Source organism: Macrotis lagotis, chromosome 1 (genome assembly GCF_037893015.1).
Source record: "Macrotis lagotis isolate mMagLag1 chromosome 1, bilby.v1.9.chrom.fasta, whole genome shotgun sequence".
NCBI lineage: Eukaryota > Metazoa > Chordata > Mammalia > Peramelemorphia > Peramelidae > Macrotis > Macrotis lagotis.
Window position 1 is genome coordinate 465338217 of NC_133658.1, and position 14258 is coordinate 465352474.

A 14258-nucleotide genomic window follows, 5' to 3' on the forward strand; every position below is an offset into this window, starting at 1 on the left:
TTGGTGGTAGGGAGAGTTGGAAGGGTCATTTCTCTGTAGAAGTTTCCCTCTTCAGTAACGGCTGTGGATCCTGAGTCAGAAAGAAGGTTAATGGGATGAAGGAGGATGCTATTCCAGGGGATCTTGGGTTCCTGGGTTGAGGACAGATGTTTCTCAAAGTGATTTGATCTGCACAGCAAATAACAGTTCCCCACCTCTCCCTCAGGATGTATTGTTGATTCATCACATCAATTCTTTCTCCATATGAGGCTGATCCTCCTTATTTCAGCCCTCCTAAATCTAAAATCTAGAGAATCCACAAGTATCTTAGTACAAAACCTAGCTCTGTCACTAATGTGCCTTAGACAAATTAACTCTCTTCTTTGGACCTTATTAATCATCAAATTTTAGGGGTCAAAAAGAAGGGAGCATTGGGGCCAGTGGACTAGAAAATTTCTAAACTATCTACTAACTCTCAAAACCTATAACCCTTTTCTGATTCATATGGCACATATTAGCTACATTCAAGTTTCAGTTGCATATATAAATAAAATATTTTTGTTTATTTCTCTAAAACTTGTCTTCTGAAAAAGATGCTAAGCTATACATTGTTAGTGATGGTTTTTGGGGGCGGCTAGGTGGCACAGTGGATAAATCACTGGCCCTGAAGTCAGGAGTACCTGAGTTGAAATCCGGTCTCAGACACTTCATAATTACCTAGCTGTGTGGCCTTGGGCAAAGCCACTTAACTCCATTTGCCTTGCAAAAACCTAAAAAAAAAAAAGAGATGGTTTTTAACTTAGATTTACCCTAAGTGCTTAGATTTGTGTAGAGCATGTAATTAGATATCAAAAAAAAATACTTCTTATTGGATAAAATACAACATAACACAAACATAGAAGTTTAAGAGCTAGAAGGGACCTTGAAGGTTATATACATATATATGTGTATATATATATATATATATATATATATATATATATATATATATATATAAAATATACACATATGTATATTGCATATATATCCATGCATAAATAGAGAGAGATGAGGATAAATATATAGAAACAAAGACAGAGGCAGAGATGGAAATATATACATAAAAGCCCCTATATGGCAAAGTGACTAAAGCACAAGGCCTAGAGTCAGGAAGACCAGAGATCAAGTCCATCTTCATACAGAAATTATTAGTATGACTCTAAACAAGTCACTTAACCTGCTTCTATTTTAGTTTTCTCTTCTGCAAAATGGAGATAATAATATCTCCTGCCTCCTACAATTATAAATACTGAGCAAAGTACCTGGATATAAATCTTAGTTATTATTATTTATTACATATATGCTTATATATTAAATATATACATTTATGTGTATGTAAGTATGTATGTATGTAAATAACACGAAGGCAAACTCATGTTGAAGAATAGTTTCCACTCTTCGTTGATGGAAGGACTTTCCTTACAGGGCATTCTCTATTCAAAGGGAAACCCAATTCCATCCTCCATTTCCCACTCTTGAAGAAGGGCAAGAAAACATAGCAGCAACATTTTCAATTCTCTTTAACCCATCCTGGTCACCTGGTCTCTGGATTTCTCTAAATTGTCAATATTCTTTCTACTCATATGTAGTCTAATCAAGAGTATACAATAGGATTAACACCTCCCATGGTTTGAACTTTATCCCTCTTAATAAAAACAGCTTGCATTGGTGTTTTGTTGCTGTCATATAATTGACTCAAATTAAGTTAAATCTATTTTTTTAAATCTTTAAATCTACAGATCTATTTTTAAAATATGCATTGTAGTCTATTCACAGTTCACTTTCCCATACTTGAGCTGTTGACTTTTTGAACTCATGTCAGAATTTACATTTATCCCTATTAACAGTCTCTTTTATTAAATTATTCTAATCATTCATCTACTAAGACCTTTTTAGAGAACAACTCTATTATTCAATGAATTAGCTCTCACTCCTATTTCTTGGTACCTTCAAATTGTTTGAACTCTCCAATTAATTCATGACCACTCTAATTATTCTACCACCACAAATCCTAAAATGGAGTATTAGTTTCCTCCTAAGGTTTCCGTTAATTTTTATTTCATTTGTCACTTATTTCATTCCTGTTATTTTCATTAAATTTGCCATTATTTTTGTTTGTTAGGTCAAAGGCTAGAATATTAGCTATTCATTAAAATCTCTAGGCCTGAATGCTTTCCTGCTCCGTTGTCTTGAACTCAATTTTTAAAATTAAATGTTTTACTAGACACCTAAAATTAGGCAACTGAGTTGAATTAGCAATTATTGTCATTTAAATTAATTTCAGTATTCAAAAGATCATTGATAGGTAGTTTAGGAGAGTAGACATGTAGCTGGTCTTCGATTAAAGAAGAACTTGGTGTCTCTGATACATACTAGATGTGTGATTCATCATCAGTTCTTCTAAATGGCCAACTTTATAAGACTAAGCAGGAGAAGAATTATCGATCTGCATTGTTAAAGGAAGTTTCCTCACTGGGAATTTTCTACACTGAAAAAATCAATGCAATAATTAAGAGCCATTCTTCCCCCTATCTCCCACCCAAATCCTCAAATATCATTTTTTTTGTTTTTTGTTTTACTTCTAGGTCCCCATGAAGATTCTATATTGATTATTATATGCTTTTTTTACATTAGTTGTATAGTGTACAATATTCTTCTTCTATCATGTTTAAAATTTGAATTCATCATCTCTTATGCCACCCTAATCCTTTATCTTAAATATTTCCTGAATTCTGCCAATGAAACCATAATTTATTTAACCAGATTCAAAGTCATAGAGTCTCATTTAACCTCTTTGTCTCTCAGTTCATTATAGAATCACTGATTTGGAGAATTAAAAGGAATTTACAAGGCTATTTGGAAGATATTGAGAAAGAATCTCACCTATAATATCATTGACAAGTGATCACTCAAATTTTGCTCTAAGACTTTCTATCTAAACAAGAATCTACAATGTCCTGAGGTAACCAATTATATTGTTCTTAGCTTTTTCAAAGGAAATTTTCCTTAAAAAGTATTTTTCCTGAAATCAAGTTTGAATCCATATTTCAAATGCTTCAGTGCATTGCTCTTGATACTGCCATCTGTAGATAAATAGAACAAATATAATCCTTTTTATTCACAGACAAATTCCTCAAGTACCTGAAACCCCTACTATGTTTCCTTTAAGGGTATATGGAAGGTTCTGATCAGAGTTGATCAGAACCTTTGATGTGAGGACTTACTGAATCCTTTTCAGTCTTGTTCATCTTCTACCTTCAGTACCTGAACCTGTAATATGTACAGTAGCCACACCGAGATGAAAGCATCTCAGCAGATCGGTTAAACCAAGTTGAGTGTAACGTAGAAGCCTCTAATAAATCAATGAGTTAAGGGGATGCCTATCCCAAGCATGTGAAGAGCAATTTGTCCAATAGTCAGGAAGTTGGATGGAGCAAGAGCTGTGGAGCACTTAGAGTTTGGTCAGACATCAAAGATGTTGAGGTCATCCATTGCATCCTGGACCATCACCAGTCGCCTTGATTTTTATCTTGTCAATGAACTTCAAAGACTGGAAGAGAGAGAGTGAAGCCAAAGATTTTGTGCAACTCTGCTTCACTTAAACCCACCAAGGCAAGTCAAGACATCACTCTGTGATGTCATTGGAGTTTCATAATAACCATGTGAGGTAGGTATTAGTATCCCCATCTTATAGTTGAGGAAACTGAGGTCAACAATGGTTGAATGACTTGGTCAGGGTCATACAGCTAATAAGTGTCTGAAGCCAGAATTGAAATCACATATTCCAAAATGAAGAATGAGTAATATATTTTCTTTAAGTATCTCTTTTCTATGCTAAATAACTATATTTTCTTCAAATAATCCTTCTGTGGGATATTCTTCAGTCCTTGACCATTCTAATCACTCTTTTCAGGTATACTGTAGTTTGACTAAAATAGCCAGGATTGAAGAAAATATTCCAGTTTTGACCTGTTCAGGACAGAATATAAAAGAAAAATCACATCATCTCTTCTATACTATATGCCTTTCTTAACTGAATTTACCATACCACTACTTTTGCTTTTTTTTTTTAGTTTGTTAAGGCATGATATTAACACATGAATTTTGAGGTCCATTAAACTCCTCCCTTTTTTTCAAAACTATTATCTATTTCTGCCTTGACTATGATAAATTAGTATAGTTGATTTTTGAATTATCCTTATTCAATTTCATTTTGCATCAGTTTGTACTGATTATGAACTGTCCAAATATTTTTCAACCTTGATACTCATCCAATATGTTAGAGTTATCCCTATTAGTTTAATTTCATTGAAAATTTGACATGTATATCTTCTGTGACTTTACAAAAGTCATTAATAAATATGCCGAAAATCACAGGGTAAAAATAAATTCATTTCAGTCCCCTTAGTGATAATGACCCATCAATGACTACTATAGTCATTCAGTCACTTCCAAATCATTTAAACTATATTATCATCTAGACGAACCAGTAGTTTTAAAATGATTTTGATTTGTCAACATCATAATTTTTTTAAAAATTGAAGATGTATTCCGACTGGGTATAACTTGCTCTATTTTTAGCTAATATGCAATGTAGCATATATAACCCTATGAAGTGGTACTATTATTATTATTTCTATTTTGTAGATATGGAAACTGAGACTGATAGCTTCTAAGGATTATGTACATCATAAAGTTACACAAAATAGAAATGTTAAGAGAATAAGATAAAGTTGATGTTACATTATATAATAGAGTCAATAGGAATCTCAACAGTTTTGAATTATGTATGGGGAGGGGGGGTGCAATGTGGTCAGACCAAAATCTAGAGAAAATAATTTTGGCATCTATATGGAATATGGATTAGAGTGATAAAAGGTCTTAGCAAGCTTTTGCAATAGTTCAGGCAAGATATGAAAGGGGACTGAATTGAGGTGGTGGCTATATGAGTAGAGGAGGAAAGAGAAGAAGTATTTATTAAATGTCTACTAGGTTTCATATACTGTTTTACAATATTTATGTCAAATTTCCAGAAGAGACTAAACTAAAAGGGAAAGTGAACATTCTGAATGAAAGTCGATATGAAAAAATACCTTTTGAATAGGAATAAATGTACAATTCTGCATTTGGGTTCCAAAAATCAACTATACTGTTTCATCATGGGGAGACTGACTTTACAAAGCACTTTACAAATATCATTTTTGATCTTCATTTGAGTCGCATAATAACCATGTGAAGTAAGTATTATTATCTCCATCTTATAGTTGAGGAAACTGAGGTCAACAGTGGTTGAATGACTTGGTCAGGGTCATACAGCCAATAAGTGTCTGAAGCCAGAATTGAAATCACATCTTTGATGACTTCAGGTCAGCACTCTGTCCACTGTTCCACCTAGAAAAGGAAGTTGATATAAAAGATGGGAAGATTGAATTGAGAAGATTTGAGAAATTATTGTATATGTGGATTTGAAATGAGGTAAACTAAGCAGTCACTGATCTTGTGAAAATCTGGACAATTAGAAGAATTTCACCTTAAAGAGTGATTTGGAAATTATTGGAAATTGGGAAGATTGTGGAGAGGGAGGACTGGAGGAAAAGATGATGCAACAGTGTATACTGTTCATCCCATAGGACTCAAAATTTTCACTCAAAGTGAAAATTGAATAGATAGGACTCTGCTCATGGATCAGAAAAGAGAGAAAGGAGGAAGAATATTTCCAGAGGCTTTTGTTAAGCCACTATAGATAGCCCTTAGTTTAGGTTGTAGCTGCACTGAAGGACTGAGGGAAAGCATAGAGTGAAAAAGTATTGAAGACTCAGGGCAGGTTTAGTACTAATGGAGACAAATTCCATGATTGGTTGTGAAAGAGAGAATGAGAGTCTTCTTACCCACTTACTGATTGATCCTATATCTATCTGGGTCAGGTCATGGTTCCCCCAAAAGCCATGGTCCCATTTTGGAAACCAGATAGTGTCTTTTTCTTGTTCATACATATAACAGTCCTCAAACTTCAATTTCTCACACTCTCCAAATATAGAATCTGCCTTCATAAGATATTTTTATCCTATGCTTTGCATTTCTGATGTCATCACGATCATCTCAGTCTTCATCATCTAGACTATTACAACAATGTCCTTTCCCTTCTTTCTTCCCCAATCTTACTTCCATCTCACCAGTCCATCCTGTAAACTACTAAAAGATAAAAAAAAACTGAGTCTAAAATGTTTAAGTGACTTCCCCAACTTTACATAACCATTCAGTATCAGATCCAAAGCTGCAATCCATATCTCCTATCAACCCAAATGATCTTCTTATGGTGACATATGTCTACTATTGTTCGGTCATTTTAGTTATCCCTAACTTTTTTGGTCAAGGTTGTCCTATTTTAACATAAGCTTTTGCTACTGTTTAATCTGTATCCAACCCCTTGTGGCCCCATCTGGGATATCTTGGCAAAAACACTGGAATGATTTGCAGTTTCCTTCTCAAGTTCCTGCTAAGGAAACTGAAGTCAACAGATGTACAGTGATTTGACCAGGATCACACCACTAGTTAGTGTATGAGGCCAAATGTAAACTCAGGTCTATCTGATTCAAGTTCCAAAACTCTATTCATTGCACCACCTAGCTGCCTCCACCATTACACACAGAATTATTCAATTCAGTTAGAATAGATACTATTTAAAGATAATTGGTTTTTCATCTATTTTCACTATCACCATCCCAATTTAAAAATTTATGTTTTAAGTAGTATCCTGACCACCTTACTTTGAAAAGATAACAAACAGAATTGAATGCTAATGATCAGTTTTCTCTAAGGCATTGAACAAGAAATGTTCAATGCTCAATACATCTTAGCAATAGAGTTATACATGACTGCAGAATCCATCTAATCCAAATAGCTTATTTTACAAATAAGGAAACTGGGGCCTGGGGAGATTAAGCGACTTGTGAAGTCAATAACGGTGAGGTCCTGGATGGTTGCCTGTTGGCTAATGTAGACACAGGCAAGGTTAAGTGCCATGAACTGTGCTCACAAATGCCCACATGAAAAACGTTTCTCATGATGCCCCCTCCAAGTAAACCAAGTAAAAAAAAATTACAAGAATCAGGAACTACAGTTTCTGTGAGACAGTCTCCAGAGACTGCTTAGATAGGAAATGAATGTCTCCTATAATTTTATCTAAGGAAGTGTGCTGAAGCAGAAATGGAAATTGCAGTCAAACATATCAGATTGCTTTCTGGGCAGCTTCTCTGTTTCATGTTCAAAGGGCTTATATTTTTAGAATTTTCTTCTGTGTTTCACTTACCCTGGTGACCAATTCCCAAACCTCTTTACTGAAATTACCCTAGCATAACATCATGTATTTCTGTGTGAAGGCGGTTTTTCTTCAAAGCTCTTGAAGACTGTAAAGATGATACTACTGGGGAGAGCAACGGGTTTATCTGCCAGGTTAAAGGGTTCCCAAAGACTGTTGTTCTCCTCAGGGAGGATTCGATGCCACCAAAGTAGAACCCATGATAACCCAGACAATTAAGCCTTCCATTTCTTTTTTCAGAACTATCCTGTAGTCTTGAATGTATCTCCTTAGAAAAAGACATTGTAAGTTTGTTCTGCGGATAATATGCAATAGAATAAAATCACCTAGGCACAATCACCCCATACAAAGACAGTTATCACAAATGTAGCAGCCTCTTTGTTAGTATCCCTCTATACCACAAATTGTAGAGAGGAATTTCTATTCAAGGAGGAATACTTTATACAGAGTCTTTTCCTTTCTTCAAAGCTGCCTAGTAAAATTGCCACCCAATTGCTAGAATTTTCTCTGCAAAAGTATTATAGGCTCCTACCCAATAATTCTCTCTCTATATATGTGTGTGGATCTTTCAGAAAAAGGTGATCTTTTTTTCTTCGTTTCACCAATACACCTAGACTCCTGAGTTTCATATCCATTTAGATCCACGCCCTCTTGATTGCTGCTTCTGTTCTCCAAAATAAAAAGTTTCTGCTAGAGCCTTCTGTGTAAAGAAGAGAAAGTGCAGGAACAGATCAAATAGCTTAATGTTGGGGAATAAGGGAAAAAATACAACCTACCCAAATTTTTACTATATTGCTGCTGCATATGAATGGAAAGGTAGGGTGAAAAAGAGAAACTGATCTTTTAAAGACTTAATTATAATTTGATTGGTCCATTGTATTGAATGCTTTTGGAAGCTAGGATCACTTTATCAGAAAACTTATAAATGTTTCAGTAAGGAGTCAAGTTTGTTACCTAGAGGTGTTAGGAATTAAATATTCTTTACTCACAGGGATGAGAGGTCAGAGAAATGAGAATGGCTACTCTGCTAGAATTATAACTTCTCATAGTAAACAGTTTTGTCTCCTGACCAAAGCATGTAACTTCTTATTTCTGACTATGGGTACCCTGTACAATTATAGAAGCTCAAAATGACAATAGAGATATGAAGTTTATTTGGTCATCAAGATAACCGTACCAAGTAACCTTGCTGCTGTGAGAATTCAGAAGGAAGGTATTCAAGCAACATAAAACATTATGTTTTCAGAGTTTCTACCTTAAAAGCATTTTAGCATTTAATTAAAGATGCACAGATGCAGATGGCATATGTTAATTAATAATATTTACGAAGTGAAAATAAGTTGAGCATGATCTTCTGATTAAGAACAACAGATTCTTTCGATAATTGCCTGCGTGAGGTGGATCTGTATTTTGTAAGCATTATTGATGTTTTGCAGTTATTTCTTCTCTCCACTTTGATTTAGTGCTCATCTTGAAACCAGCCAAGTCTATTTCTAGAGAGGGTATCTCGTGAACAATGATCAAAGTGTAAATTTATGCAAATTCAATGCTTCACCTTAATTACCTCGATAGTGCTTGTCAGCAGCCTCTTCCATGGTTTCACTGATTAGCAAGCTATCTCAAATAATTATTATTTCATCTGCAATTACAATGATGCTGTGAACTGGCTTATTGCCCAGCAACTGTACTGCAACCCGCCCCTCAGCCTGCTCTTTTGGAGTTATGCCACATTGCACAACCTGAATTAGCAGTCCTATTTTATTCTATCAATCACCATAAAACCCCAGACTTTATGATCCTTTAAGTCAGGTTCTCTCAACTTCTACAAGTAAGGCAACTACATAAAACTGCTAAGTATGGCCTTGAATGGAGTATTGTGACTACTAGGGAAAAAATTACTTTTCTTTCATGACTATTTCCTTCCACCTGACCTCTATGATATCTTCTTTTGTATTGTCCAGTACAGAGGATGATACTGGCTGTTCCCTGTAGTATGATTCTCAAAATATGCTAATGGTGTCCCATGAAAATCATAGCAAGATGAAAAGAGGGGGACATGTTTGAAGAGAATACATTTTTTTCTACTTGGGAAAGAAAGGACCAAAATAATTATTTCATTAGATTGTCCCAAAAGTCAAAGTCAAATAGTGCATCTTTAATGAATCTGGAGAGTAATCAAATCTAAATATAACAAGGAAATCTGATTTAATAGCACAAAAATATAATTTTGACAAGCCAATCTAGTTTGCTAAATGCTTGATGCATCTGTTGCACATCTAAGGAGAAATGTGATCAATAAAAAAATAATAAAACCTTAAAATACTTGTTAAAAATTAATTAATTAATGAGTACTTACCATATTATAACCAAATGGGTAAAAAATTGTTTAGTGCTTTTTATCAATATTGAATATGTTGTCATATTCATAGGATGTATCATAGTATAAAGTAGAAATAATAATAATAAGAAGAAGAAATTGCATAAAAATTAAGGTTTGCAAATACTTTACAAATGTTAACTTCTTGGGTCCTTTTAACCATCCTGAGAGAGAAGTGTTATTATCATTCCCAGTTTGCAGACTAGGAAATAGGCAGACAGAGGTTAAGTGACTTGCTGAGACCAGATTTTAACTCAATTTTCCCAAGTACATGTCTAGTGCTCTAAAGTGCACTACACCATCTAGGTTCTTAGTAGAATATGCTGGTACCTAAGAGAATTTATGTCACTGAGCCATAGTAAGGATTTAGTTGCCTAGTTTCCTTTACCTGTCATTTCATGAAGCTTGACACCTCTTCTTAAAAGTTTTGTTTTCTCTTTGTCTGAATAAGTAAAAGGTTAACTTGATTTTTTTTATTTATAACATACTTAATTATGAGTCTTTTTAATTGTTCTTTTTATAGATTGTCCTTAGCTCAAATTTAGAGGTTTATATTTGAATTCCTATCATTACTGGTTACTGAATCAATATCTATAAATATGTATAGTGTAGGTGAAGGGCACATAAAAACTTTTTTTCATATTTCTTTTTTAAAATTATATTGATTGAATCATTCTATTGATAATAGTTATATTATCAATACTCTCACATACATTCATAAATACCTGGTGAAAATGAGTGTGTTATAATCTAGTTACTTCAAATATTCATAAATTCATTAATATGGTAAGAATACTGATTGAATGAATTTCTTTTTACCTCCATGGTCATGGATTATTATCATCTAATTGAATGTCAAGGGTCAAAATATTATCTTACATAAAGGTCAGCCTTCTGTTGAAGAGCTTCTTTGAATTCAACAAAGTTTTCAGTTAACAAAAATTTAAGAACCATCCCTAAGCCTACACTCAAAATCTTTCCAGCTTATTAGTTTCTATCAAAGCAGACATTCCACTAACAGATTTCAAGATCCCAGAATGAGCTCCACACCACAATAGCTCATATAGCAAAAGCCTACTACTACTAGAAAGTTGAATGAAAATGATCAAGTAATTTCACTTCTCTGATTCTCAGTTTTCTAATCTATAAAGTGAGATTTGTATTTTCTTAGCAAACATACTGTAGTAGCTTTTCATTTTATTCTCCTTTTACACGTAAGGAAATTGAGATCACAAAGGTTAAGTGACTTGCTCAGGGTCAAACAGTTAGTGTCTTTGAACTCAGGAAGATCAGTTTTCCTGAATCTAGCTCTGACATTATATGCATTGCATTACCTAGTTGCCCTATAAAATGGAATAACTGAAACTAAATAGACAACTTCTTTTTGAGTTTTAATATTTTTCTCTAATAGGTAATTATTATATTGAACAAGATCCTCTCTGGGTCTAACCTATTCCTGAGTTTTGAGAAGGGCTCATTTGGAGACTTTCTTAGCATCTCAAGATCTCTAATTATGATCTAATGTACCAATTCAAACAAATATTTCTTACAAAGTTCAGTTAGAAACAAGAAGTAATGGGTTCTGGGAGAATCTACTTACAGAATCAAATATAAAAACAAAATTTTTTTGAACTTGAAAGAAACTCAATGACAATTTAGGCTACTTCAGACTTTGAGAATCTAGAAATGAAAGACAAAAGTAAATATTTGTGTGAGTTTTTAGAATAATGAAGGACATTCTACCTGCTCTGTCTTTGGTAAATTCATTTTGAAAACTAAAATACCTTTATTGTCAAAATGGATCTCTGAATAGCCATGTAGAAGCTATTTAACCTTAGCTAATAAAGATCACTGAATATTTTTTGTCAGTTTGAATTCTTTTTTATAGATAACTTAAACACAGTTTACAAGAAAACTTTTTTCATTGTTTACTTCTAGTTCTAACAATATCCCTTTGGGGCATTTAATAGGAGAAAATATTGAAACATCAAGGTAGACCTGCTATGGGTCAAATACTACTTCAGATACTTACTAGTTATATAATTTTGGATAAGTCAAATATCCTCATTTAACAAAGGATAATTGCATGTCTAGCTCCTATCTCATGATGATGTTGTTAAGAGTTTCAAATAAGATAACTCATATAAAGCACTTTTCAAATATTTAAAGTGCCAGATAAATGTTAGCTAGCTAAACCAGCATTATAATTCAGGCCTCTAGTCCATTCTCCTTTCCCTTGTACTAAGAAACTTTCCTAATATTTTCTCTTATCATTATGAAGAATTGTAGTAGAATTAGTAATTATAGATATAGAATTTATAACAGAATATGAATTCTCATCTCTTATGACTTTTATGTTTAGCATAGCTACTCATAATATATCATAATACTTGCTATGCTATTCAATGTGTTTTGAACAGCAATTGTGCTAAGCACTGTCCTAAATGAAGAATTAGGCTACTTTCCCACCCATTCATTTCTGATCCAAATTATGTTCTCATTTTGTTTCAAAGTAGATTAGTTCCATTCTTTTCTAGATGAAATATCTTCAATTAATTAAAACATTTCTCAGTTTGGGTAAATTGGCCATTTTGCTTTTAAACTGCTTTATATCTATTGGTACTTAAAATCCAGGTATGAAAACTTAAGTAAATCCTAGACCCATCTGGAATATCCACTGAAGATGTCACTATTAATAATATTTCTTTTTTAGATTTAAGTACCATCCTTTAAATTTAGCCTATTTTATTTTCTTTTTTTGGGAGTTTTTGGTCTTTCATATACCTCTCATTTGCCTTGCAGTAACTAAGATATAATTTTTAAAGTGTCTTTCATAGACATGGGTTGGACTCATGTTTGATACCACTGAGTATAGGTATCAGAAGAAATGTTATTTTGAATGATATCTTTCCTGATTTTCAAATTTTTCTTCTAAACTGGGAAAAGTTTTATGTATATCTCAATAGGTAATTTGATATGACAAAATAATGCAATCTGTTCAGTGTGAATAAGAGTAAGAAACTGCAAATGAAGTGATGTTTATAGTATCATCATTAGTTGAGACAGAATTTGCCTGAACATAACACTTAGAGTTCTTGATAAACTCATGGTCAATCTTCTGTTGCTAAATGATAATTACCCATATCTCCGTGTGTGTGTGTGTGTGTGTGTGTGTGTGTGTGTGTGTGTGTGTGTTGGACTGAAAACATATTCCTTTTTTTTTAAGGTTTTTGCAAGGCAAATGGAGTTTAAGTAAGTAGCTTGCTCAAGGCCACACAGCTAGATAATTATTAAGTGTCTGAGGCTGGATTTGAACTCAGGTACTCCTGACTCCAGGGCCAGTGCTCTATCCATTGAGCAATCTAGCCTCCCTGAAAATATATTCTTTAAAGAACTTATTTCTTAAACAAATGGGACAACTTAAAAAGTACAAACATAGAAATATCTTCCCTCCCAGGAACTGATCCCACATTTTTTCTTCTTATTATACTTGTTATTCAGACCTATGATTTCATCAGTGTAAAGAACTTCCATAGTGCAAAATGGTAACTTGACTTTAACTGATAGAGTTACAATTGCATTTGAGGCAATGAGAACTCAAGTGACTTGCCTGTGACATAGTGTATATTTGTCAAAGGGGAGACTTCTTAAGTCATGTATCATTCATTATACTATACTACATCTCTGGATTTTACCAATATTCCAAAATGAACCCAAAAGATATTTTTCAAGTGAATAAAATGGAAAAGAAAGCAAAGAGCATTTGGAATGTGGCCAAATGCTGTTATGAACTATAATTATCATATTAGTTTGAAGGGATTAGGGTAAGAACTATTGTTTTTAAATTTCTTCTACTCTAATATGAAGAAATCATTGTACAACTAGCTAAATTTAAAGTAAAGAAATTATAACAATGAGGTTGATGGATGGCCTGCATTGTAACAAGAAGGTTCAGAAAAAGAGAAGCTATTGAAATATTGGAGACTGAAGATGTGAAGAAAGAGAAAATATTAATGGTACTTGATTAGAAAATGATTGAGTGGTGATATACTATAAGTCTTCAAATCACAAAGAATTTGATAAATAGCATGAACAGAGACTTGTTTATCAATTCTAGAATATGAGAACTTGTAGAAAGTCACTTAAAACTTGAAAAAAAAGTAAGTTTAGGACAAATAAATGCATTGCTTCAGACAACAGGTAAGAAATTTAAAGAATTCACTTCTTCACTTAAAAGGTTATTTAAAGAGCATCAAATGCAACTAGCTGTGAAAACTGAAGAAAGTCCAAAGTTTAAAAAAATTTCAGTGTAGCATTAGTGAGCATATTTGATTTGTCAAAAATATACAATGACATTAGTCTATCAAAGTCTTTGTCCATCATTTCTGAAACATTTTTCCTATACAAAATCATTTCACTTCTCCATTTCCATTTCTGTTGTTCTTCCTACTCTATTCCTTGCCATCATCCAAAGAAATTTTATAATTTAATCCATTCAATCTCACTCTACATCTATCAGAAAATATTTGCTTATACAATGCCTAA

General features: G+C 33.3%; 1 long non-coding RNA gene across 1 annotated transcript in view; it reads left to right on the forward strand.

Annotated features, from left to right (window-relative positions):
• The first annotated feature begins 1044 nt into the window (after nt 1-1044).
• Nucleotides 1045-14258, forward strand: part of LOC141506657 (uncharacterized) — a 103770-nt gene continuing 90556 nt past the window's right edge. Inside the window, exon 1 of the long non-coding RNA XR_012473957.1 lies at nt 1045-2980. This is a non-coding gene — a long non-coding RNA (uncharacterized LOC141506657). The remainder of the gene's footprint in view (nt 2981-14258) is intronic.